The sequence below is a fragment of the Mercenaria mercenaria genome, unplaced genomic scaffold (genome assembly GCF_021730395.1).
Source record: "Mercenaria mercenaria strain notata unplaced genomic scaffold, MADL_Memer_1 contig_727, whole genome shotgun sequence".
In the NCBI taxonomy this organism is placed as follows: Eukaryota; Metazoa; Mollusca; class Bivalvia; order Venerida; family Veneridae; genus Mercenaria; species Mercenaria mercenaria.
This window is the reverse complement of record NW_026463623.1, coordinates 33,490-58,545: the sequence shown is the minus strand read 5'-3', so window position 1 is coordinate 58,545 and position 25,056 is coordinate 33,490.

Genomic DNA, 25,056 nt, shown 5'->3' with positions numbered 1-25,056 from the left:
AAACTATAACAGTGTAAACATGTTTGATCTAGTGATTTCATGGAAACAAATATTCTGGCCAATTTTCATTAAGACTGGACCAAAAATGTGGTCTCTAGAGTTTAAACAAGTACTTTCTTAGATATGACCTAGTTTCTGACCCAAGATGACCCATATTTAAACTCAACCTAGATTTCATCGAGGCAATCATACTGACATGATTTTATGAAGATAAAATACAGCTTCTATTGCATACACAAGGTTTTTCTTTGATTTGACCTAGTAACCTTGTTTTGACCCCAGATGACCAATATTCTCTCTTAGCCTAGATTCCATCAAGGCAATCATTCTGACCAAATTTCATTAAGATCAATTGAAAAATACAGCCTCTATCACATACACAAATTTTTTCTAAAATTTTTCTTTGACTTGACCTAGTGACCTACTTTTTGAACCCAGATGACACATAATCAAACTCGATCTTGATTTTATCAAGGCAATCATTCTGACCATTTCATGAAAATCAATTGGAAAATACAGTCTCTATTGCATACACAAGATTTTTCTGTAATTTGACCTAGTGACCTATTTTTGGACCCCATAGGACCAATATTCAAACATGATCTAGATTTCATCAAAGCAAGCATTCTGACAAATTTCATGAAAATCAATTGAACAAGAGCTGTCCGTAAGACAGCCAAGCTCGACTATTCGAAATATTGTCACAGAAGCAGGAAAATATTACCCAAAAAGGTTAAATATCAAAAGAGTTTTAAGTTCAAAAGGGGGCATAATTTGACCAAAATGCATATCAGTTATGGGACTTGCTGCTATCAACTAGTTTTATAACCCCGAAGGCACAAGTGAAGTTTCAATTCAATATCTGCATTAGTTTTGGAGATAGAAACTCGCATGTAAAACTTTAACCAGAATTTTCAAAGTCCAAAAGGGGGCATAATTTTCCCAAAATACATGCCAGTGTTATGGGACTTGACCCAGTGAGGTTAGTAATTGATCTAGAAAAAGAAAAAATAAGTTTCAAATCTATATGCCTTCTAGTAATTGCCGTATGTACTTGCACGCAAAACTTTAACCAGGATTTTCTAAGTCCAAAAAGGGGAATAATTTGCTCAAAATACATGTAAGAGTTATGGGACTTGATCCAGTGAGGATAGTAATTGATCTAGAAAAAGAAAAAATAAGTTTCAAATCTATATGCCTTTTAGTAATAGCTGTATGTACTTGCATGCAAAACTTTAACCAGAATTTGCTAAGTCCAAAAGGGGGCATAATTTGGCCAAAATGAAGGTCAGAGTTATGGGACTTGCTGCTATCAACTAGTTTTATAACCCCGAAGACACATGTGAAGTTTCAAATCAATATCTGCATTAGTTCTGGAGATAATAACTTGCATGTAAAACATTAACCAAAATTTTCTAAGTCTAAAAGGGGGCATAATTTGCTCAAAATACATGTCAGAGTTATGGGACTTGACCCAGTGAGGTTGGTAATTGATATAGAAAAAGAAAAAATAAGTTTCAAATCTATATGCCTTTTAGAAATTATAGCTGTATGTACTTGCACGCAAAACTTTAACCAGAATTTTTTAAGTCCAAAAGGGGGCATAATTTGGCCAAAATGAAGGTCAGAGTTATGGGACTTGCTGCTATCAACTAGTTTTATAACCCCAAAGACACATTTGAAGTTTCAAATCAATATCTGCATTAGTTTTGGAGATAGTAACTTGCATGTAAAACTTTAACCAAAATTTTCTAAGTCCAAAAGGGGGCATAATTTGCTCAAAATACATGTCAGAGTTATGGGACTTGACCCAGAGAGGTTGGTAATTGACCTAGAAAAAGAAAAAATAAGTTTCAAAGCTATATGCCTTTAATTGATGGCTGTATGTACTTGCATGCAAAAACTTAACCAAGGTGTGACGCCGACGCCGACGCCAGGGTGAGTAGAATAGCTAGACTATTCTTCGAATAGTCGAGCTAAAAATACAGTCTCTATTGCATACACAAGGTTTTTCTATAATCTGACCTAGTGACCTAGTTTTTGACCCCGGATGACCCATTTTCAAACTAGGCCTAGACTTTATCAAGGCAATCATTGCAACCAAATTTATTGAAGATCAATTGAAAAATACAGCTTCTATCGCATACACAAGGTGTTTCTTTTATTTGACCCAGTGAACTAGTTTTTGACCCCAGATAGACCCATTTCCGCACTTGGCCTAGATTCCATCAAGGTAATCATTCTAACAAAAAATTCATGAAGATAAATTGAAAAATACAGCCTGGTGTGGTGAATATTTGTGCCAGGTTTCTTTGAAATCCTTCAAGCAATTCAAGAGTTACAGAGCGAACAAAAAACAAACTGATATGACTTTTGACTCCTAAGTGTGACCTTGACCTTGAAGCGAGACATCCAAAACAGCACTCTGCATGTCATCTCAGTATGGTGTCATCTCAGTATGGTGAATATTTCTGTCAAGTTTCTTTGAAATCCTTCCTGGGGTTCAAGAGTTACAGAGTGGACACGAAATTGCTAACGGACAGATGGACACTGGGGGTATAACATACTACATCCTGTTGGGCGTATAAAAATGCAACATGTAGCCAGATCAGGACTTGAACCTGAGACCTTTCTATATCTATGCTCAGTCAAAGTCTAAACTGCTCTTCCATCTGAGCTACCTGGCTGACTTGAAATCTGTTGACAAATTACAAACTTAACATATTTAACTTGTAGTTATAATGTAACAACAAGAGCACCGCCTATGGGTACCATCTCTCGTCTGCAAGGGCTGGATAGTATGTATGAAATGTTATAGTTCAGAATTTCCAAGTCCAAATGCCCCACAATCCTGCCACAGTAACATGGTTTAATGACTCAGGTTAAACAATTTTTAAGATGTTTGCAACACAAACTTTCAAGAACCTTACGTGTATTTTTCACTTCGTTGGCCATAACTCTGGCCTAGCTGAGTAAACTCCTAAAAGAGAACACTTCATAGGCTATAAAACAATCCTCTAATGTTTTTTGATTCTAGGTCAAGTACATTTTAACATACATGCATGTTTCACAAACATTTTTTTTGAGTAAGTCTGGATTAGAAGTCTGGTCTTGTGTAGTGAAATAATGACTGTAGCTAAAATATTTTCGGAGCTACGCGCAACAAAACATTAAAATGACAACTTTTTCCTAGGTCAGGGGCAATAACTCCTACAATACTGAATGAATCCAGACGTGAAACCCCAACTGCACATGGTGACCAACATTCCTGTAAACTTTGGTGACTCTAAGTCAAATACTTTTGGAGCTACGCGCAACACAACATTAAAATGATAAATTTTTAACTAAGTCAGGGGCCATAACTCCTACACAACTGAACGAAACCAGACGCGAAACCCCAAGTGCACAACTACACATGCTGACCAACATTCCTGTAAAGTTTTGTGACTCTACATCAAATACTTTTGGAGCTAGGGGCGACACAACATTATCGGATGGAAGGATGGACGGACAGACAAGAGCATGCTGACCAACATTCTTGTAAAGTTTTGAGACTCTACGTCAAATACTTTTGGAGCTAGGTGCAACACAACATTCTCGGATGGCTGGACAGACAAGGGCAAATCTATATGCTCCCCCTCCTCCCAAAGTGGGGGCATAAAAATCAGACAAGCTAAAAAGATGCATGCTCTTACTTGTGCATTTTCATTTATCAGAACACGAGCTCAGGAATATCAACATCTTAAGAAGAAGAAAATGTATACTGTGAAATCATTTTTATTCGCGTAGGACGAATTTTCGTGTATTTCACGCTAGGACCGATGCGCGAATTTAAGACCGTGCTATTATTATTTTTTAATTATATTTTTTCATTACGAAAATTGAAAATGCGCGAATTAAAGCCCGCGCGAAACAGTCCTTTTTCCTGTTTGCGTGAAATTTCATGTCAGCGAATTTAAATGATTTCACAGTTTACAGTATTACCTTTACAGAGCAACATCTGACTGAGATTTATACTTTGCTTGCTCTGGAGAAGTGATGTTGTTTGGAGGTTGTTGGTTGGCGGTACCAATTTTTTTTTTCTATTCTAATGTATGTGTAGCAGAAAAAATCTTTGTTTGTTTGTTTTGGGTTTAACACCATTTTTCAACAGTATTTCAGTCATTTAACAGTGGGCAGATAACAACTGTTCCTGTATTCTGTACTAGTACGAACCTGTTTTCCATAAGTAACTGCCAACGTCTCCATGAATTAGTGATGGAGGACAAATGATTTCAGACACAATGTCTTTTATCAAATCGTCACGGAGAACATACCCCCCACCCAAGGATAAAACTCACCACCCCGCATCCGTAGATCAACGTTCTCCTTACTGAACTTAGTGGGCGGGCTGAAAAAATAATCTTTATTTTACTTTATCTATTATTTTTCCCATAAAAACTAAAGCTTTCTAGAACAGAAACGATTGGAGACAATGTATACAGATACATTTATTCCTATGAGTAAAGGCAATTCTTTGTACTCATTTAGTACAAACTCACCTTTCTCAGTGCAAATGTAATAAAGTCATAAAGTGCTCAATCTTTAACAACTTGCGTAATTATGAACTCACTGGAATAAATCAAAGACAGAACAATCATCCGCGTTAAAGCCCTGCTACGCTGCTATTCAAATTCTTTTGTGTGTATGCAACCCATGAATACAATAGGTAACAGTTAACGGCCATGTGCCACACTTTAGCATGCAAAACCACAGGTATTTCATATAGAATTTTATATAAAATAGACTCTATTTTGACAGGCGTCACTGTTCATAGTCAGGATTTTCATGCTTTTTCAGTGACAATTCAAGGTTAAAAGGTAGGACGGGAGCAGGGCTTTAACCAATAAATAATTCCTCCGTTTGCTTAAATTGTTCATAAAAGCGTATTTCCTCCACCCCAACATGATTATTGTGATACTGAGTCCCTATGTTCTGTCATGGAATTGTAGTGGAAATGCAGTTAAAGGTGACAGAGGTCACTGTCAGAGGCCACAGGAGGAACAGCCAATCACGGAGCAGGATCCATATCACCTGACAAGGATGACCAATCATTGACCTGGAGCATCGCTTCACTTCCAGACTCCATTGATTCTAGATGTGTTTTCTATTACCAACTGAAATCCAAGGCCATCTTGGGTAGTAAGTCATTCATCTATATAGATGCCTGTTAGGGTTAGATTCCTCTTCCACCCCTAATAGGAGTGTCGAACCCAGTATAGGGAATACCATTTTCACTATAGAGTGTAAATGTTATTTTTAGATCTGTCATCAGTCAATTTAGCTGCTCTAAATAAAGGCTGCTGGATTTCCATTGTCCCTTCTCCTAGGTAAAAATAATAGGGATGGGAACGAATATCCGAATATTCGAATATTCGAAAATCGGTCGAATATTCGAATATGAAAATCAAATTCGAATATTCGTAAATTATTGTATTTTTTTTTCAAAATAAGTATCATTGATTTTGGGCAATATGAGTATGCTAATTCTACAGAATAAAAACATGTCATGTTAGTTTATCGTGTATCAAAAGATGTCCAATTAACAAGAAAATAGCAATGCATAATTGGCAGGGGACATCGTTACGGATTAACAGTTTGCAACAGGCGTCAATGTGTCAGATACATGTCAAAAGATGTCCAATTAACAAGAAAATTGCAATTCATAATTACCTGGGGTCATCGCTACGGATTAACAGTTAACATTAATTAGGCGTAAATGTGATATCTTTTGTTCATTTTTATTGGCGCCTGTTTTATGTAACAAGTTGTAGAATTTTTTTTTCGAAAACAATACCAAACTTGTAGATACTGTCGATCTTTTCACAATATTTTGTACGACGTTCCAGACCATCCGCGGAATCGGTTTTCATCCGTAATCGGCCGTATAAGTTCATGTTGAAGAAGGTTTAAGTCTGCCTTACCTGCTTTTTACACGACGATTTCTACACGCCGATTGAAATTTTTCAAAATGGCGGCGGTAATACAACAGCGCGTCACGTGTTTAAAAGGGACGACCTGCTATATTTAGATAAAATTGCGACGGTCTAAATTATAATCGTTTTAATTTTTTGTATCATTTTGAAGCTAAAACACTGAATTAGTTAAATATGTTCATGATTATACTGACAGAATCGTGAAATAAAACGCTAGGATCGGCGGGTTTTGCTATGTAGTATCGGGTTACCCGAAACAAACATATTTTTTGGCCTTATTTACGATGATCCACGCTTTAAACAAATGAATACGTTGTGTATATCCCAAGCACTTAATAAGAATTTAAAGCTTCCATTAAAACTAACCGAATATTCGAATATATTCGAATATGGCAAACCGAATATTCGAATATTGATTTCAGTATTCGTTCCCATCCTAAAAAATAATGATGACGGAACACTTTCTGACTGCCGTTTACCGTTGTGGTGAGTTACCGTTTATCAGAGGTTAAAATTAAGGTTTAGGAGTATATCACAAAAACACAGAAATATTTTATAAAGGAACAACATCCTTACCAATATTTTACCTGACCATTACATGTTCTGCCGTACTGTCCTGTACTTAAAATATTCTGAAAAAGTTGCCCCCACCTTTGAAAATGAATGCCATTTGTAAAGAAATAAAAATAAACAATTGCTGACAACTGTGTTTCACCTTAAGTTATGTGAAAAGAAGCTGCGTTCAATAAACGCTTGATGCTCCCGTGGCATCCTTGTCTATACAAAGCAACACAAGTCCAAAACGAGGTCAAGTTCAAGGTCAAGGTCAAACTGAGGTCGGGTGATGTCTGAAGATGAGGAATGGTCACAGGTTACATCTGCATTAGTATCAAGTCATTCTAGTAAGGGGTATTGATGCTAGACAAAATGGTCCCATTTGGTTAACCTCGTATGGACAGACAAACCAACGGACAGGACAATCACTATAATTATGCCTCCCGCATCACTAGACGCCAGGGGCATAAAAATCATTACAAAAACTACAAAACAAGTGTCATATAAACACTGGATTCCGAAAAAAAAAGAAAAAAATATTTTTTTTAATGATACAAAGAAATTGAAAGAGAGCCAAAGAGTTTACATTAAAAGAAAGACATTTAATGAAGCCAAAGTTTTGAAAGGGGCCCAAAGATATATAATCAAAAGAAAGCTTTTTAATGACAAAAAAGACTTGAAAGTGAGCCAAGGAGTTTAAATTAAAAGAAAGACATTTAATGAAGCCAAAGATTTCAAAGAGACCAAAAGATATATAATCAAAAGAAAGTTTTTAATGACACTAAAGAATTGAAAATGAGCCAAAGATTTAAAAATCAAAGAAAGACATTTAATGAAACCGAAGATTGTAAAGGGGCCCAAAGATATATAACGAAAAGAAAGTTTTTTTAATGACACAAAGGAAATGAAAGTGAGCAAAAGATTTTAAATTAAAAGAAAGACATTTAATGAAACCAAAGATTTTAAAGAGACCCAAAGATATATAATCAAAAGAAAGTTTTTTTAATGACACAAAAGAATTGAAAGTGAGCGAAAGATTTTAAATTAAAAGAAAGACATTTAATGAAGCCAAAGATTTTAAAGAGACCCAAAGAATGAAAAGAAAGTTTTTAATGACACAAATTAATTGAAAGTGAGCCAAAGAGTTTAAATTAAAAGAAAGACAACTAATGAAGCCAAAGATTTTAAAGAGGCCCCAAGATATATAATGAAAAGAAAGTTTTTTAATGACACAAAAGAACTGAAAATGAGCAAAAGATTTTAAATTATAAGAAAGATACTTAATGAAACCAAAGATTTTAAAGGGGCCCAAAGATATTTAATGAAAAGAAAGTTTTTTAATTACACTAAAGAATTGAAAACTAGAGCTATCACTGACAGAGTACATTGCAATTTGACACACACAAGATTGCATAATTATGTGGACTGTTGTATACAGACTGTATGTATACAGTATAGTAACAAAAACAAAGTCCCATAACTATGCAGAGTATTTATCTAAAAGAACCTAACATGCACCATGCACAACTAGGGTTGGTACTGATCAGTTGTGTGAAGCTTTATTAAATTGTGTGCAAGGGTTCGGAAGATTAGGCGTGCACAAGATTGCATATGCAGACTGTATGTACATAGTATGTTAAGAAGAAACAAAGTCCCATAACTACAATTTTTGCACCTAACATGCCCCATGCACAACTACTGTTGTTACTGACCACTTGTGTGAAGTTTCATTAAATTGTTTCAAGGGGATGAGGAGAGATGCAGTGTGCGACATTAACGGTAGCCCGATCGCCAATGGCTACGAAACTTCGGCTCGGGCGACAGAAAATCGGCAGACTGTAGCCCGCCGGGCTATGAAAAATTCTAAGGAATAAATTTACCAAAAAGATCAATGCAAACGTGGGAGCAAAATAGTTGCTTTGAAGCTTCAAACTCCGCTCAAATCCAATCTCAAAGCGAATTCAAGTCGCCCGAATTTTTTTTGGATGCGCACCCGCTAATCTTTTGACAATTTGCACCATGTCATAATGTGCGTTGAATACACATACACACTCGCCGATAGCATAATTTAAGCTCCGCCTACTTCAGGTACTTGTGAGATTTTCGCGAGAAGTGTGAAAGCAAATCAAATTATCGGTTTCACCAGAGGCAATTGTAATAGGCCAATCAGCGCCGCGGTTACGTCTTTGACACTTAGCATTTAATTGTCAACACGTGCGAGTCGTTTTCTGAAGTTGGAATTATAGACACAATTATTTGGTATCCATGGTAAAAGAACGACATGTAAAGTATTAACTTCGTGAAACTAACTTTGATGGATGAATTGATTTGAATACCGGTATGTATTTCTAGGTTTGACACAGTTTACTTTCAGTTTTATTCGAATGAGAAACTGTTCACACAAGTGGTGACTCGGTATAAATGTGTATGGTAAAATGATGTAACTAAGAAAATGAGTGGTCATTGAATCAATTCACAGCGTCGAGGTAGAAATATAAAAATTAATGGAGTCTTCCAACTTCTCCCTAAAGTCTCCCCACTTCTCCTTAAATCAGTTTGAGGGATAATTGACTTCTCCAAAAAAAATAATGGGCCTAGCGAGGCCCCTGGTCAGTCTACTGCCAAGCTATTTCTTGTCTACAGTGTCTACAAAGCTGTTTAGATCTCTTTTCATGACTCTGTGTCTTTGACTTTCTGCACAATTTTGTGAACACTGTTTCAGATTTTGAAATCAATTCTGAAAAACTCATACAAATTTCTGAAATATATCAATATTCACCAACCTACAGCAATATATTGAAAGAAATTAAATATTACTAGAATGAAAGTCTTGTTCATTCTTGAGCGAAAAATTAGTGGGGCTACGAAAAATTCTGTCGGGCTACAAAAAATTGGAAGTCCGTAGCCCCATTGGCTACGGTATTAAAAAGTTAATGTCGCACACTGGAGATGGTGCGCACAAGAATGTGTCTATGTATATAGTATAGTAACAAAAAAAAAGTCCCGTAACTCTGCAAATTTTTTTCCTGAAAGAACCTAACATGTCCCATGCACAACTACTGTTACTGATCACTTGTGTGAAGTTTCATTAAATTGTGTCAAGGGGATGAGGAGAGATGGTGCGCACAAGATTGTGTCTATGTATATAGTATAGTAACAAAAAACAAAGTCCTGTAACTCTGCAATTTTTTTTTTCTGAAAGAACCTAACATGTCCCATGCACAACTACCGTTGTTACTGATCACTTGTGTGAAGTTTCATTAAATTGTGTCAAGGGGATGAGGAGAGATGGTGCGCACAAGATTCTGTCTACGGACGGACAGACGGACGGACGGACGGACAACCTGAAAGCAGTATACCCCCCTTACAACTTTGTTGTCGGGTGGTACAATGAGCCAAGGAGTTTAAATTTAAAGAAAGACATTTAATGAAGCCAAATACTTTAAAGGGGCCCAAAGATATATAACCAAAAGAAAGTTTTTTAATGACAGAAAAGAACTGAAAATGAGCCAAAGATTTTAAATTGAAAGAAAGACATTTAATGAAATAAAAGATTTTAAAGGGACTTAAAGTTAATGAAACCAAAGATATATAATCAAAAGAAAGTTTTTTACTGACTTAAAAGAATTGAAAGTGAGCCAAGGAGTTTAAATTAAGAGAAAGACATTTAATGAAACAAAAGATTTTAAAATGACTAAAAGTTAATGAAACCAAAGATATATAATCAAAAGAAAGCTTTTTAATGACACAAAAGAACTGAAAGTGAGCCAAGGCGTTTAAATTAAAAGAAAGACATATAATGAAACCAAAGATTTTAAAGAGAAGTTTTTAATGACACATTAGAATTGAAAGTGCACCAAAGATTTTAAATTAAAAGACATATAATGAAACCAAAGATTTTAAAGAGAACTTTTTAATGACACTAAAGAATTGAAAGTGAGCCAAAGATTTTAAATTAAAAGAAAGACATTTTATGAAGCCTATGATTTTAAAGGGGACCAAAGATATATAATCAAAAGAAAGCTTTTTAACGATACAAAAGAACTGAAAGTGACCCAAAGATTAAAAGAAAGACATTTAATGAAACAAAAGATTTTAAAGGGACCCAAAAGTTAATGAAATCGAAGATATATAATCAAAGAATGTTTCTCATTGCAGAGTTGGTGCAGCCGTTCAGCGCAAGCGCGGAATTATTATCAAATGGAACGCACGGCAAAAATACTCATTTTTTTGCATGTCCGCGCGCATTTAGTGTATAATATGCATAATATACTGACTAAAGGTTAGGGTTAGAATCACTATGGTTACAAAATATATACATTTAAGATATTTTTGTTCAAATTTAGTTAATCCGGTATATACCGGAGTCTGTAATATATCACAGGCGCACCAACTCTGTATTAAGTTTTTTAATGACAAAGAATTGAAAGTGAGCAATAAAGGGTCCCAATGATATTTAAGGAAAAGAAAGTTTTTTAATAACACTAAAGAATTGAAAGTGAGCCAAAGATTTTAAATTGAAACCAAAGCTTTTTAAAGACACAAAAGAATTGAAAATGATGCAAAGATTAAAAGAAAGACATTTAAAGAAACCAAAAATTTTAAAGGGACCCAAAGTTAATGAAATCAAAGATTTATAATGAAAAGAAAGTTTTTCAATAACAGAAAAGAAATGAAAGTGAGCCAAGGAGTTTAAAAGAAAGTTTTTTAATGACACTAAAGAACTGAAAATGAGCCAAAGATTTTAAATTAAAAAAAAAAGACATTTAATGAAACAAAAGATTTTAAAGGGACTAAAAATTAATGAAACCAAAGATATATAATCAAAAGAAAGTTTTTTAATAACAGAAAAGAACTGAAAGTGAGCCAAGGAGTTTAAATTAAAAGAAATACATTTAATGAAGCCAAAGATTTTAAAAGGGTCCAAAGATATATAATCAAAAGAAAGTTTTTTAATGACACAAAAGAAGTGAAAGTGAGTCAAAGATTTTAAATTAAAAGAAAGACATAAAATGAAGCCAAAGATATAAAACCTAAAGAAAGTTTTTTAATGACACAAAAGAATTCAGTGAGCCAAAGATTTTAAATTAAAAGAAAGACATTTAATGAAGCCTAAGATTTTAAAGGGGCCCAAAGTTACATAATCAAAAGAAAGTTTTTTAAAGACACAAAAGAAGTGAAAGTGAGCCAAAGATTTTCAACAGATTAAATTAAAAGAAAGACATAAAATGAAGCCAAAGATTTTCAAGAGGCCCAAAGATATAAAATCTAAAGGACGTTTTTTAATGACACAAAAGAATTCAAAGTGAGCCAAAGATTTTAAATTAAAAGAAAGACATTTAATGAAACCAAAGATTTTAAAGGGGTTCACAGACATATCCTAAGAAAGTTTGTTAATGACACTCAGGAGTTGAAAGTGAACCAAAGATTTTAAATTAAAGGAAAGACATTTAATGCACAAAACATAAACAAGAGGGCCATAAAGGCCCTTTATTGCTCACCTGACCTACTGATCATGAAGATTAACATTCTGACCAAGTTTCATTAAGATATGGACAAGCTGTTAACAACAGGGGTGAAAGTATGGAATATCTAAAATCCTGAAAAATTTGCTGGGGGCCTGGGGGCCGCATGGGCCCCCGGTGGGTCCAGGGCAAAGCCCTGGTAGGGGGACCAGGGGGGCAAAGCCCCCCGGAAGCTCTTGAGAATTAGTGATTTTGAATGCTTAGAACAGCCCTATTCTAGCCTTAGATGTGTGCCAAAAATTTACTAATTAAAATGCACAAAATGCATGATTTTTCAGTTAACAGTAACTTTTCTAAGTCAAGGACTTGTTTCAACAATATACCCTCAACATGTTTTTGTAAGATTCAGACTGAAACAACCTTCAAATTCTTGAAACATTTTTATTTTTTCATGTAAAAAATTACTAAGAGAATCTTGACTAAACTGTGAATAGCAACAATCTCATAAATTTCAACATCCTAGTACATAATTAAAACTTTGCCAGACTGTGCGTATCTAGACTAGAATTATAACAAAATATACACATCAATAATACACTTATATACAACTGCATAATGGTGATGTCATCACTATCATGTGACAGTAAATGTTATGTTTTTTCACTAACATGAGCACTACATTAAAATTGTCACATTCTACATAAGTTTTATTCTTTTCCATGGCCCCTTTTTACTTGAAGATTGTGAGACATCATGGTTTCTTTTCCTGTTAACAATCCCGTTTTTCAATTTAACAAGTTTTGACACCCTCTTGGCTTTCTCCATTCTCAGTTGTTGGATGGATGTGCTAAGTTTTTCCGCACGCTTTGCCTGCTCATTCTCTTTCTTTTCTTTCAAATACTTCTGATATTTGGAATATGCACTGATGCAGGACTTTTTCATATGTCTACTCACTTTCATTGTTGTGCTTTTCATCATTTTTTCTTTTCAGTGATGACTTGACTATGGCCACTGCCTCATAGTTTTTAACAGTCAGTTTCGTCCTGTCCTTTTCTACAATGTCATCCATGATATTGAAAGTGGACTCAATTAGAGGGCCACTGAATATTGTCAACACAGAACTCACCAACTTCTTCAGCACTGGATACCTGGGTTCATTAAATGATTCCAGCTTAAAAACTTTCACCCAGTACCCAGTATCTATTCTTTGTTCCTTACTGTAATCATCTGCAAAATCCATCACATCAGAGTCCACAGTGTATTTAATCACTTCCGCTGACAGCTCTCCCATCTCCTCTTCAGTGAACAAGTTTGGCAGTTGTTTGGCTATGTTCTTCAACGCCATGGAGGCTTGACTATGACTGGCCATTGCTGGGTCAAGAACAGACAGACTCCTGATCATTTTGTTGTTGAGAGGCAATGTTTTCAGCATCTTCTGAGCTGCCATCACATACCCATGACGGAGGTTTGAGTACAACTGACTCACCCAGTGCTTACATTTTTTGTCAATGCGAGCCTTGTTTATGTCAGCTAAAGCATTCTTTCCAACACCTAATTCTTTGTCTGACTTTTGTAGATTTCTGTCCTTGACATCCAAATTTACCAAAGGGGTCACCTTGTCAGGAATGTGTTCTGGCTTGATAAACATAGCCACGAACTGAGTGGTAACATCAACCATACGAGAATGGAGTGTGTGAATGAGAGGACTTTCAGACTGGAAAACCTTCACAAAGCCCTGAAACTCACAGAGCAATCCTCTGCGTAAGTTCAGCTTTGTGATGGTTTCTCTTCTGTTGTGGAACAGATGGTCTAGGATGCGGTCCTTCCTTTCGCTGCTAGTTGTAGATTTCTGCTGTTTCGCCTGTGACAGCTGGAGCAGAATAATGGCTGCCTGTGCCTCATCAGACACCTGATGGTCCTTGAATATCTGACTGATAATGTCCCTAAAATAGGTGAAATGCATAAAGATTAACAAAAAGAATATTATGTAGTTAATTTGAATTCAGTCAAATCTTTATAAAATGATTTAAATAAATATTAATACACTTGTACCAGTAAAATATATAGAATTTTGAAGAACTGAAGCTTAATCATTAATGTAGTAGTGAAAACTAATACTTCATAAATTCTATTGAAATTTTTATTCATATTCAAAAACTATTTGCTTATTTTTACATTTTTTCTGCAATTTTGTTTGTATAATTGTATGTCATCTACAGATAATCTATATTCACAAATTAAACAAAATAGTAAGTAAATCTTGAGAATAATACTAATTGACATTAAAACATACAATCAGTACATACATGTAGTTATTTCTTAAACAGGAAAATGCAATCACCTGTATCCTGTTTTCTCTTCCTCTGACAAGAACCCAAAGTAATAGACTAACAATACATCTATGCATTCCACAAGCCTAGATGTAACTTCAATCATTTGTAGGAAACGACTTGATATCGGCCGTATAAGATGTTTTGGCGTTGTCACATTCATCAATAACTGAATTTCAGCAAATACCTCTTGCACTTTTGGCGACTCTTCTATATCGTAGAACAAGTCTGGTGCAAATGCTGTCACAGACTGGTCCACAGATTTCATAAGTGTTTTGGATACATTATTCACCATGTGAACAGTATCTCCACTGACATTAAGTAAATTTGGATTTTTCTCTCTGACTAATGTCTCCACACCACTCCTAACACCTCTCATTGTGGAACAATTGTCCATTAGTACACTCAGTATCTGAAACCAATTCAGTTCATATTCAGTCAAGATACTCTCCAGCGAATCAAGTATATCAGCAGCTGTTGCTAAATTTTGCTTCCTTGATCCAAGATGAGTAATTTCTATTTTCTCCGATTCTTCATCGTAATACTGAGCAATAACATTCAGGATCTTATCATTGTTATTGTTAGTAGCCTCATCAACATTTAATGAGAGCATTCTTCCTTTCAGTTTTTCTTTAAGCTCATGCTTAAAGCTGTCTGCTATTCCATGGGTGTTGATATATGTCGCACTTGTCTTTGAAATTGTTGTTTTTTCTAGCGCTGGTTTGTCTTCAGACAGCCTCTTAGCAAACTCGAGGAGATCTGGGGCCAAAGAAAATGGTAAACAGTGCTCACTCAGAAATGCAGCTGTAATCGCCCGCTGCTTGGCCACTCTGTCCTGGATTGACTCTGATTTTTCGTTGGCCTTTGAAGAACCAGGCAGAACCTGAAAGAAAACAAGAAATGTCAAATTTTAAGTCGAAAAGGGGCCATAAGTCTGTCAAAAATTATTGCACCAAAGCCAAAATTAAACCTGACTTGCATGTTATGGTTACATACTTTTGTACCAAAAATGAAATGAATCTATTAATTCAATCAAAATGTATGAAGTAGACAAGTTTGTAACAGACGTGCGGACGGACGGACTAACAGATGGACAGTGCAATAACTATATGCATCCCTACCGGGGGCATAAAAACAAGCAATATTATAATTTCAAACTCCTCCTTGTTGGCAAGCACAAAAATTTGCACCAGACAGCATAAAAATTGGGCATAGCTTTCGCACTAGCCACTGGCCTGAAACTTTTGCACATTTAGCCAATCATACCTATTCCAGTACATATTAAAAATTAATTGTCATGTACAAAATTATTGAATATATGTCTAAAAGTTATACAAGTTATAAGTATTATACGTTATTTTCTGAGTATATCATTAGCTTTATTTATTTTAGAATTACCTCCCTTTACTGTTACTAGCTAGCAAAGTATGAATAATTTCAATTACCTGATTAGTTTTCACAGTCTTTTTCTTCTTTTTGTGGGTTTCATCTTCTGCATGCTTCCTGATATCTTTTTTACCACCACCACCATATTTCAACGTTTTGGCACAACATTCACAAAATGCAGACCCTGCAATATCAGGTTTTCTTAGCCAAAGACCCCATCGATCACCATCAGTGTCACATTCAGATAGCCAAGCCCATCTCCATTTGTTACTCTGTTTGCTTTCTAAGTCCTCAGTATTGTACGCTGGCGGTAAAAACTTCATTTTTCACGCACTATCCGGTGCAGCCGTAATTACGGCGTGTTAATCCCCGAAAGAAATCTTGATCTTCTTCGTGTTCCTCGTGGAAAGATTGATACTTTGGATATAAAAAGCGTGCAAAGCTGCACTAGAAATCAAGAAATGCGTGCGAACTTTGACGCGGCAACTTTCAGGCGCACGTGAAAGTCATGAAAAACGTGAGTGAATAGTTATATAAACGGTCGTCTAAAATGATGTTTTAAATCAAACAGTTTAAGTAAATTCCGGTATGTACAAATCGAGTAAACATCACTGCAATTTTTTTTTTTAAGTGACTGTTCCGTGTTAAAGCTTATTTTATAATTGGAATTTTTACAAGGTGCGTACAATAAAATCTACAAATCACAGCCAATATCTTGTCAATTTCCTTTATGTCATTTTAATTCTAATACACTGATACCATCCGCTACTTTGACATAAATCACGCGTTTAATTGAAATGCTTATATTATGTCACTGTTAATACATCGGCACGTGTCACGATGTTATACCTACCGTGATTTTGATGACAACATACGTGTCACTTTAACATAAAATTTAAATAACGCAGTTTAACAGACATCGCGAAAGTTGCCAAAAAAGGCCGGACATTCGGTCCGGCACTGCCTGAAAGTATGCCGGACCGAACATTAAATATGAAATAAACAGGAATTTTGCTTCCTTTTATCAGTATGCAGCTGTTGATATATTTTTCTTGTATCCTATCTGATCTACATTGCTTTGGATTCAAAGAAGTGTGTCGGTATCATGGCATCTGAAGTGGAGATCAAAGCGTTATAGTTGCCCGAGATTGTTATGGCTTTACGTCATGTTTTCGCGCCATGTAACACATCACTGTCTGATCGTACCGCCTCGGTTTAAATGGCCGAGAAGAAATCAGTAAAAAAAGAATCTTCTTTAATTTTTTTTAATAGCGAATGTGCAATATCTCATATGAACTGACAGGTAAATGTGTCAAACGGTAATAGTGGATATCCTACCTCTGTGACCTATTTGCCCTCAAGGAATTTACATTATTGTTAGAGAAGAATATCTTACACGGTGTCGTGTCAAAAATACATCTACAAAGATTCATTTACTTATTAAACTTATTAAAAACCACAGCGACATCATACTGCTTTATCTTAAAACCACATTTCTATTTACGTTCATGAGGTCACGTAACCTATTCTGCCGCACAGAAATCTGTTTGCCTAAAATCTTTTTACTCGATGTATTTAAATAGCTGCCGCTTTTTCATTATTTAAGATTTTTTAATTCTGTTTTTTGTACTTTCTTGTCAAAAGTCTGAATTGTATGACCATAGTATGTATTATTTATTTACTTTTAGAAATAAATAAATAATTAAGATCGCGCTGTTTGAAATTTTACAAATAACTGTATGAAAATTCAATCGTTTTTATAGAATTTTACCTACATTTCTGTCGATATCTTAATAAAATCGTTATATAATTCAAACTGTATTACTTCTCAAGCGGTGTTGAAAATTTGAAGCGATTATATTAAAAAATGAATGCACTACACGCTTTTTTTGTGTACGTGTCGATAAACAAAAGTAACGGCGATGTAAATTAGATATTAGACAGGTAGCACGTGCTCGTGGAATGGAAAATTACTAGCATGATTTTTTGATAAATAAGAGTCGATTGTGTTGGTCGGCGATCGATTAATTTTTCAAGCTTTGTTGAATGATGGCAACCTACCCTCTCCTGCCCCCCCCCCCCCCCCCCCCCCCCCCCCCCAATTTCGACCCGGATTTAGACGATTTGGAAAAACGATCCCCGCCAAGATGGAAAATCCGGAACTTCCGGAGTGGTCCGGAAAACTTTCACCCAGAAAACTTGGTACATAACTACTTTAGGGCAAAACACTAAAAGTGAACACGAGATCCACTCCAAAAAATCCACTATGGCCCAAAAATTCAAGATGGCTGCCATGCATGTTTATATTTTCAAAAATACCTAATAATATTTATAAACCTTCTATAGACACTCACAGTCATCAGTATAATTAGCTAAAATCACCTGTTTGAATAAATTCAAAAATATTATATAAACAACAAGAGGACCATGATGGTCCTGAATCGCTCACCTCTTCCCACATGACCCAGTTTTGAGTATGACGTCGTTTTTTCTATTATTTGACATAGTGACCTAGTTTTTGAGCTCATGTGACCCAGTTTTGAACTTGACCTAGATATTATCAAGATAAAAATTCTGACCAATTTTCAAGAAGATCCATTGAAAGATATGGTCTCTAGAGAGGTCACAAGGTTTTTCTATTATTTGACCTATTGACCTAGTTATCAAAGGTACGTGACCCTGTTTTGAATTTTACCTAGATATCATCAAGGTGAACATTCTCACTAATTTTCATGAAGATCTCATGAAAAATATGGCCTCTAGAGAGGTCACAAGGTTTTTCTATTTTTATACCTACTGGCCTAGTTTTTGACCGCACGTGACCCAGTGTTGAAACTGATCTAGATATCATCAAGGTGAACATTCAGATAAATTTTCATGAAGATCCATTGAAAAATATGGCCTCTAGAGAGGTCAAAAGATTTTAATAATTTTAGACCTACTGACCTAGTTTTTGACCGCAGTTGACCCAGTTTCAAACCTGACCTAAATATCATCAAGATGACCATTCAGACCAACTTTCATACAGATCCCATGAAAAGTATGGCCTCTAGAGAGGTCACAAGGTTTTTTTATTATTTGACCTACTGACCTAGTTTTTTAAGGCACGTGACACAGTTTCAAACTTGACCTAGATATCATCAAGGTGAACATTCTGACCAATTTTTATGGAGATCCATTCACAAGTATGGCCTCTAGAGAGGTCACAAGGTTTTTCTATTTTTAGACCTACTGACCTAGTTTTTGACTGCACATTACCCTGTTTCGAACTTGACCTAGATATCATCAAGATGAACATTCAGACCAACTTTCATACAGATCCCATGAAAAATATGGCCTTTAGAGAGGTCACAAGGTTTTTCTATTTTTAGACCTACTGACCTAGTTTTTGATGGCATGTGACCCACTTTCGAAACTGACCTAGATATCATCAAGATGAACATTCAGACTAACTTTCATATAGATCCCATGAAAAATATGGCCTCTAGAGAGGTCACAAGGTTTTTCTATTATTTGACCTACTGACCTAGTTTTTGAAGGCACGTGACTTATTTTCGAACTTGACCTAGATATCATCAAGCTGAACATTCTGACCAATTTTCATGAAGATCTCATGAAATATATGGCCTCTAGAGAGGTCACAAGGTTTTTCTATTTTTAGACCTACTGACCTAGTTTTTGACCGCACGTGACCCAGTTTTGAACTTGACCTAGATATCATCAAGATGAACATTCAGACCAACTTTCATACAGATCCCATGAAAAATGTGGCCTTTAGAGAGGTCACAAGGTTTTTCTATTATTTGACCTACTGACCTAGTTTTTGACCGCACGTGACCCAGTTTCAAACTTGACCTAGATATCATCAAGGTGAACGTTCTGACCAATTTTCATGAAGATCTTGTGAAATATATGGCCTCTAGAGAGGTCAGAAGGTTTTTCTATTTTTAGACCTACTGACCTAGTTTTTGATGGCACGTGACCCAGTTTCGAACTTGACCTAGATATCATCAAGGTGAACATTCTGACCAATTTTCATGAAGATCTTGTGAAATATATGGCCTCTAGAGAGGTCACAAGGTTTTTCTATTTTTAGACCTACTGACCTAGTTTTTGAAGGCACATGACCCTGTTTTGAACTTGACCTAGATATCATCAAGATGAACGTTCTGACCAACTTTCATAAAGATCCCTTGAAAAATGTGGCCTCTAGAGTGGTCACAAGCAAAAGTTTACGGACGGACGCACGCACGGACGACTGACGACGGACACCGTGCGATCACAAAAGCTCACCTTGTCACTTTGTGACAGGTGAGCTAAAAATAACGCTCTTCCAACAAAAATGAAAAAAAGTTGTCTCCCTTGGATAAAATTTGCTATTAAGCAGGGAAACATCAAGAATATCAAGAATGTTTGAAATGGCAACAAATCCTGTGCAGGACCTTACAACAATTGTAAATTATTATCAATACATTCGAACAAGGAATTTGGTTGGGACCTGACGATAGGTTCAAGTGAAGGATGGTGTTCGAATTATCAGAGTTTGTCAGAGCAAAACGAAGTTTTTTGTAAGTTATTTTGAAAAATGACTTTTTTTTCCCCTTGGTTTATTAGTTTCCCCCAATTTGTTTGTTGCTGTATTAAAACTTCAATTTTTTTTTACACTAAGAAAAACAATGAACAAAGAAGTTTTTAAAAGTTTTTTTTATATAGGTCAATGTAAATTTGGGGACCCATGGGGAGGGCCTCTTTCCCCCCGGGGGCAAATTTGAAAAATTTTTAGCAGCCCATAGTAAATGCTCATACAAAATATCAAAAGCAAGGCAAAAAGATTTTTAAAGTTTTTTTTTATGAAAGTCTTTGTAAAACTTGGCCCCCCTAGGGGGGGCCCTCTTTTCAACTTTTGGGGGGCGGGGGGGTATTTGAATAATTTTGGTAGAGGACCACTAGTCAATTCAAAAATACCAAATATCAAAAGCCTATGCCTTGCAATTTAGACAAGAAGATTTTTAAAATTTTTCCTATATTTGTAAAACCCAAAACCCCCATGGAGGGGCCCCTTTTTGCACCCGGGGAATTATTTGAAAATCCCGGTAGGTAACGACAAAGGGAATGTTATACCCAAAAATCAAAAGCCTAGGCTTGTGGTTTAGCAAGAAAATTTTTAAAGTTTTTCCCTATAAAGTCCATATAAACATGTGACCCCCCGGGTGGGGCCCAAATTTACCCCGGGGGGTCATTTGAACAACTTGGGAGAGGCCCCCTAGTGAGCAATAGTAATATCAAAAACCCCGGCCTTATGGTTTTTGGGAAAAAAGATTTTCCAAGTTTTTTCCCATATAAGTCTATATAACATGTGACCCCCGGGGGGAGGCATATTTCACCATAGTAGGGGAAAAATTTGAACGATCTTGGGGAGACCCCCTAGAATGACACCCTAGGCTTGTCGCTTTTGGCAAGAAATTTTTGAAATTTTTTTCCTTTTTTGGTTCATGGAACCGGTTTATAGGAATTCAATTCTTTTAAAAATTTTTTTAAAAAAGACCATCCAGGGCTATCCCTTGAAATTTCATCAAAAATTTGGCCCTTTGGGGGTTTAGGAGGAAGTTGTTTTAAGGAAGGGTGGACGGGTCGCCTGGCTTGACCCAGAGATATCAAGACTTTTTAACCAGTTTATAAAAATTGGGGCACAAAAGTGGTCTTAGAGGTTCAAAGCTTTTCCCTTTTATTGACCCATGACCCTTTTTTTACCCCACATGATCCCGTTTGAAATTTACTAAGATCCAAAACCCAAAAATTCTGACAAAGTTTTTTAAAGACTGGGTCACAAAATGGGCCTTTAAGTGTTCACAATGTAAAATGTTGATGGACCCTAACGTCGACAATGACCGGCACAAGAGCTCACCTTGAGCACTTTGTGCTCTGGTAAGCTAAACACAAGAAAGTAGTCATATTAAGTCACAGGTCATGACCCTATTTACTTGGGGTCATTAGGTAATTATAACTAAACAGTCAAGGAAATAATTATGTTCAGGTAATTTTTAAAATATTTTTTCCTATTTAACTCATATACAAGTGTCCCACAGAGCATAATTTATGAGTTAAGTCTTGTTAAAAATATAAATAGGCAATGCTAAATACCAATTTGCAAACATCAAAGGTCTATCCTTGAACTTTAGGACAGGAAGATTTTTAAAGATCTTTCCTATATAAGTCTATGTAAAACTTGGGACCCCAAAGGCAGGGCCTCTTTTCACCCTAGGGACATAATTTAAATAGTTTTGGTAGAGGACAACTAGGCAATGCAACATACAAAATATCAAAAGCCTAGACATTGCAGTTTCAAGCAAGAAGATTTTTTAATTTTTTTTTTTCATGTACAAGTCTAGGTAAAACTTGGGACACCCTTGATGGGGCCTCTTTTCACATAAGGGGCGTTACTGGAAAACTGTTGTTAGAGGACCACTAGGCATACCAAATATCTTAATCCTAGGTCTTGTGGTTTCAGATAAAAGGTTTAATAAAAAAGTTCTGTTTGTTTATGTAGAACCCTAGGACATCCCGGGCAGGCCTCTTCCATCCCTGGCCATTTATTTTTGAACAATCGTCTAGAGCACCACAAGTCAATGATACATACCAAATATCAAAGGCCTAGGTCTTGTGGTATCAGACAAGTAGATTTTTAACGTTTTTTCCCATATATGTCTATGTAACATCTTGACCCCGTGGCAGGGCCTCTTTTTTCACCTCAGAGGTAAAATTTGAACAATATTCATAGAGACTATTAGATAATGTCACAATGCCAAATATCTAGACTAAAACGGCCTTATTATTTGACCACTGACCTGGTTTTTACCTTGCAATGTCTAGAGAATTTTAACACTGATGCTAGGTAAGAAAATCCCTTCCCGTGATAAAAAGACACAATGTGACAGAAGGTACACAAATTTAAGATATTTGATCCTTTAACTGAAAATGTGACCTGACTTTGGATCAGTGATCCTGGGTTGGGCACTCTTTTGTCTGGACGAGGTTAAAACTAGACACTTAGCTTTAGAGTATTTTTATCAGCTTTTAAGAAGATAAAGGGTGGAGCATGGAAGGATGTAGTATAATCATGCTTTTACCTCTTGTCATGAGGAAAGCCCCTACAGAAACTGTAAAAGACCAGTATCAGTACCTTTAAGTCCTTTACAAGCAAAACAAGCCACCAGCTAACATCCTCTACCAGAAGCATTGGAAGACCTAACCCTGAAATAATCGGTCTCCTGGTACCATAGACAAAACTAAGCAGGTCCTGGTTAAAACTGTCTCCTTGTTACATGACACTCTAATCGACGGCATCTCCTAGTTTTGCCAAGACAGCCCTAAGTCTGGGGTCTTTGTAAACTGTACCTCCTGGTTACCATGACCACACACTAAGCCTGCGTCTCCTATACAAAATCACCCTAGTAGCTGGGTCTTGGTTAAACTGTCTAATGTTACCCAAGACAACTCTAAGCTGGTCTTGGTACAAACTGTCTGTAGTTTCCCTGGAAAACCCACATAATACACTTGACAATACATACAGTATAACAAAACGCACACGAAATGCCCCCGCTTGATGACATTCAGTAATTGCACAGAAACAGAAAATTATTGCTCACGGTAAACAAAAGTTCTACTGTTCTTTTCAATGTGACATAACCTATTGACTACTGACCGCAAAAATCAACAGTGTCATCTGCTGAATCATATCAACCTCCCTATTAAGTTTAGTGATCCTAGGCCCAAGCATCCTAAGAACATCCGAAAAGAGTTTAACTGGTTCTGGGTCAATGTGACCTTAACCTTTAGCTACAGACCTCAAAATCGATAGGTCATCTACAGTCATGACCAACCTCCCTACCATTGATTCTTGAACCCGAGGCCCCAAGCATCTCAAGTTATTGTCTGAAACATTTAAATGGTTCCAGGTCACTGTAACCTTGACCTTTGACTACGGACCTTAAAATTAATAGGCCAGCTGGCAATCTGACCTTGAACTTTGACCAAATGACCTCAAAATCAATTGGGGTCACTGTAACCTTGAACTTTAATATATTAACCTCAAAATCATTAGGGGTCATCTGCTGGTCATGACCAACCTCCCTATCAACTTTTGTGATCCTAGTCCCAAGCGTCTTGATTTATCATCCGAAACATTTAACTGTTCAAGTCACTATTTTTTTTGTTTGTTTTGGTTTAAAAAACCGTTTTTCAACAGTAGTTCAGTCATGTAAGGGTGGGCAGATTAACCTAACCATGTTCTTGGATTCCTGTACCATACATACCTGTTCCTCACGCAAGTAACTGCCAACTTCCCACTGAATCAAGTGAGGACTAAATGCGAAGATTTCAGTCACAATTCGTTTCATCAAATAGTCACAGAGAACTACGCCCCGCCCAAGATCGAACTCGACGACCCCGCGATCGTAGACCGAGGCTCAACCTACTGAGCTAAGCGCGGCTTCAGGGTCTATGACCTTGACCTTTGACATATAGATCCTAAATCAAGTATTACCCAATTATCCTTTCACGTCATACCTAGCCAGCGTTCTTGAGTTATCATCTGGAAACAGTTGAGTCTACATACAGACCGACCAACATCTGCTAAATAATATACCCCTCCTTCTTCAAAGGGGCATAATAAACAAAGCAATATCTTATCAAAAGCTGTCTCCATCATCTAACATCTAGTTCCATAGGATACGGCCCCCACTCTACCCTCTCCAAACACAGGTTGCAGAGTGTTTTCATGTCTCGATGTTGAAAATATTTGTAGATGCAAAGAGCTGGCCAGTCGAGTAGTGAGTTATGTTATTGGGCGAGCGGCGCAATGAGCAATGATTTCGATATCGGCGGTACGCTGCTAACGGCATTGAGGCCTAGTGGCCTAAAGTCGAACGACACCTGTTATCAGTGCACTTAAGACAAGAATGTCAAATAATCCAATCAAATCAATCCAAAATAATTAATGAAAAGTATAGTTGAAATATTCTCCACCTTACTATTAAAGTTACTTAAAATAAAATTATTTTCAAATCAGCTAGCAGTTTCATGCCCCAAGGATTACAACAAGGATGATAGACAAAATTTTCACTGATGAAGCCCAAGACGGAACAACAAAGGGAAGAAATTAAAAATAAATCAAATTCCCTCAGAAAAAATACTAAGTCCAAAGGACAGAACTCACAAAGAAGAATTTAACCAAAGGAAAGAAAATTTTACAAGTACAGATATGTCAAAATACACCACAATTGGAGGTACCAACCATGTTGTTACCACAGAAAAAAGGTCTCAGTTTATCCCTACGGCCAATAATAA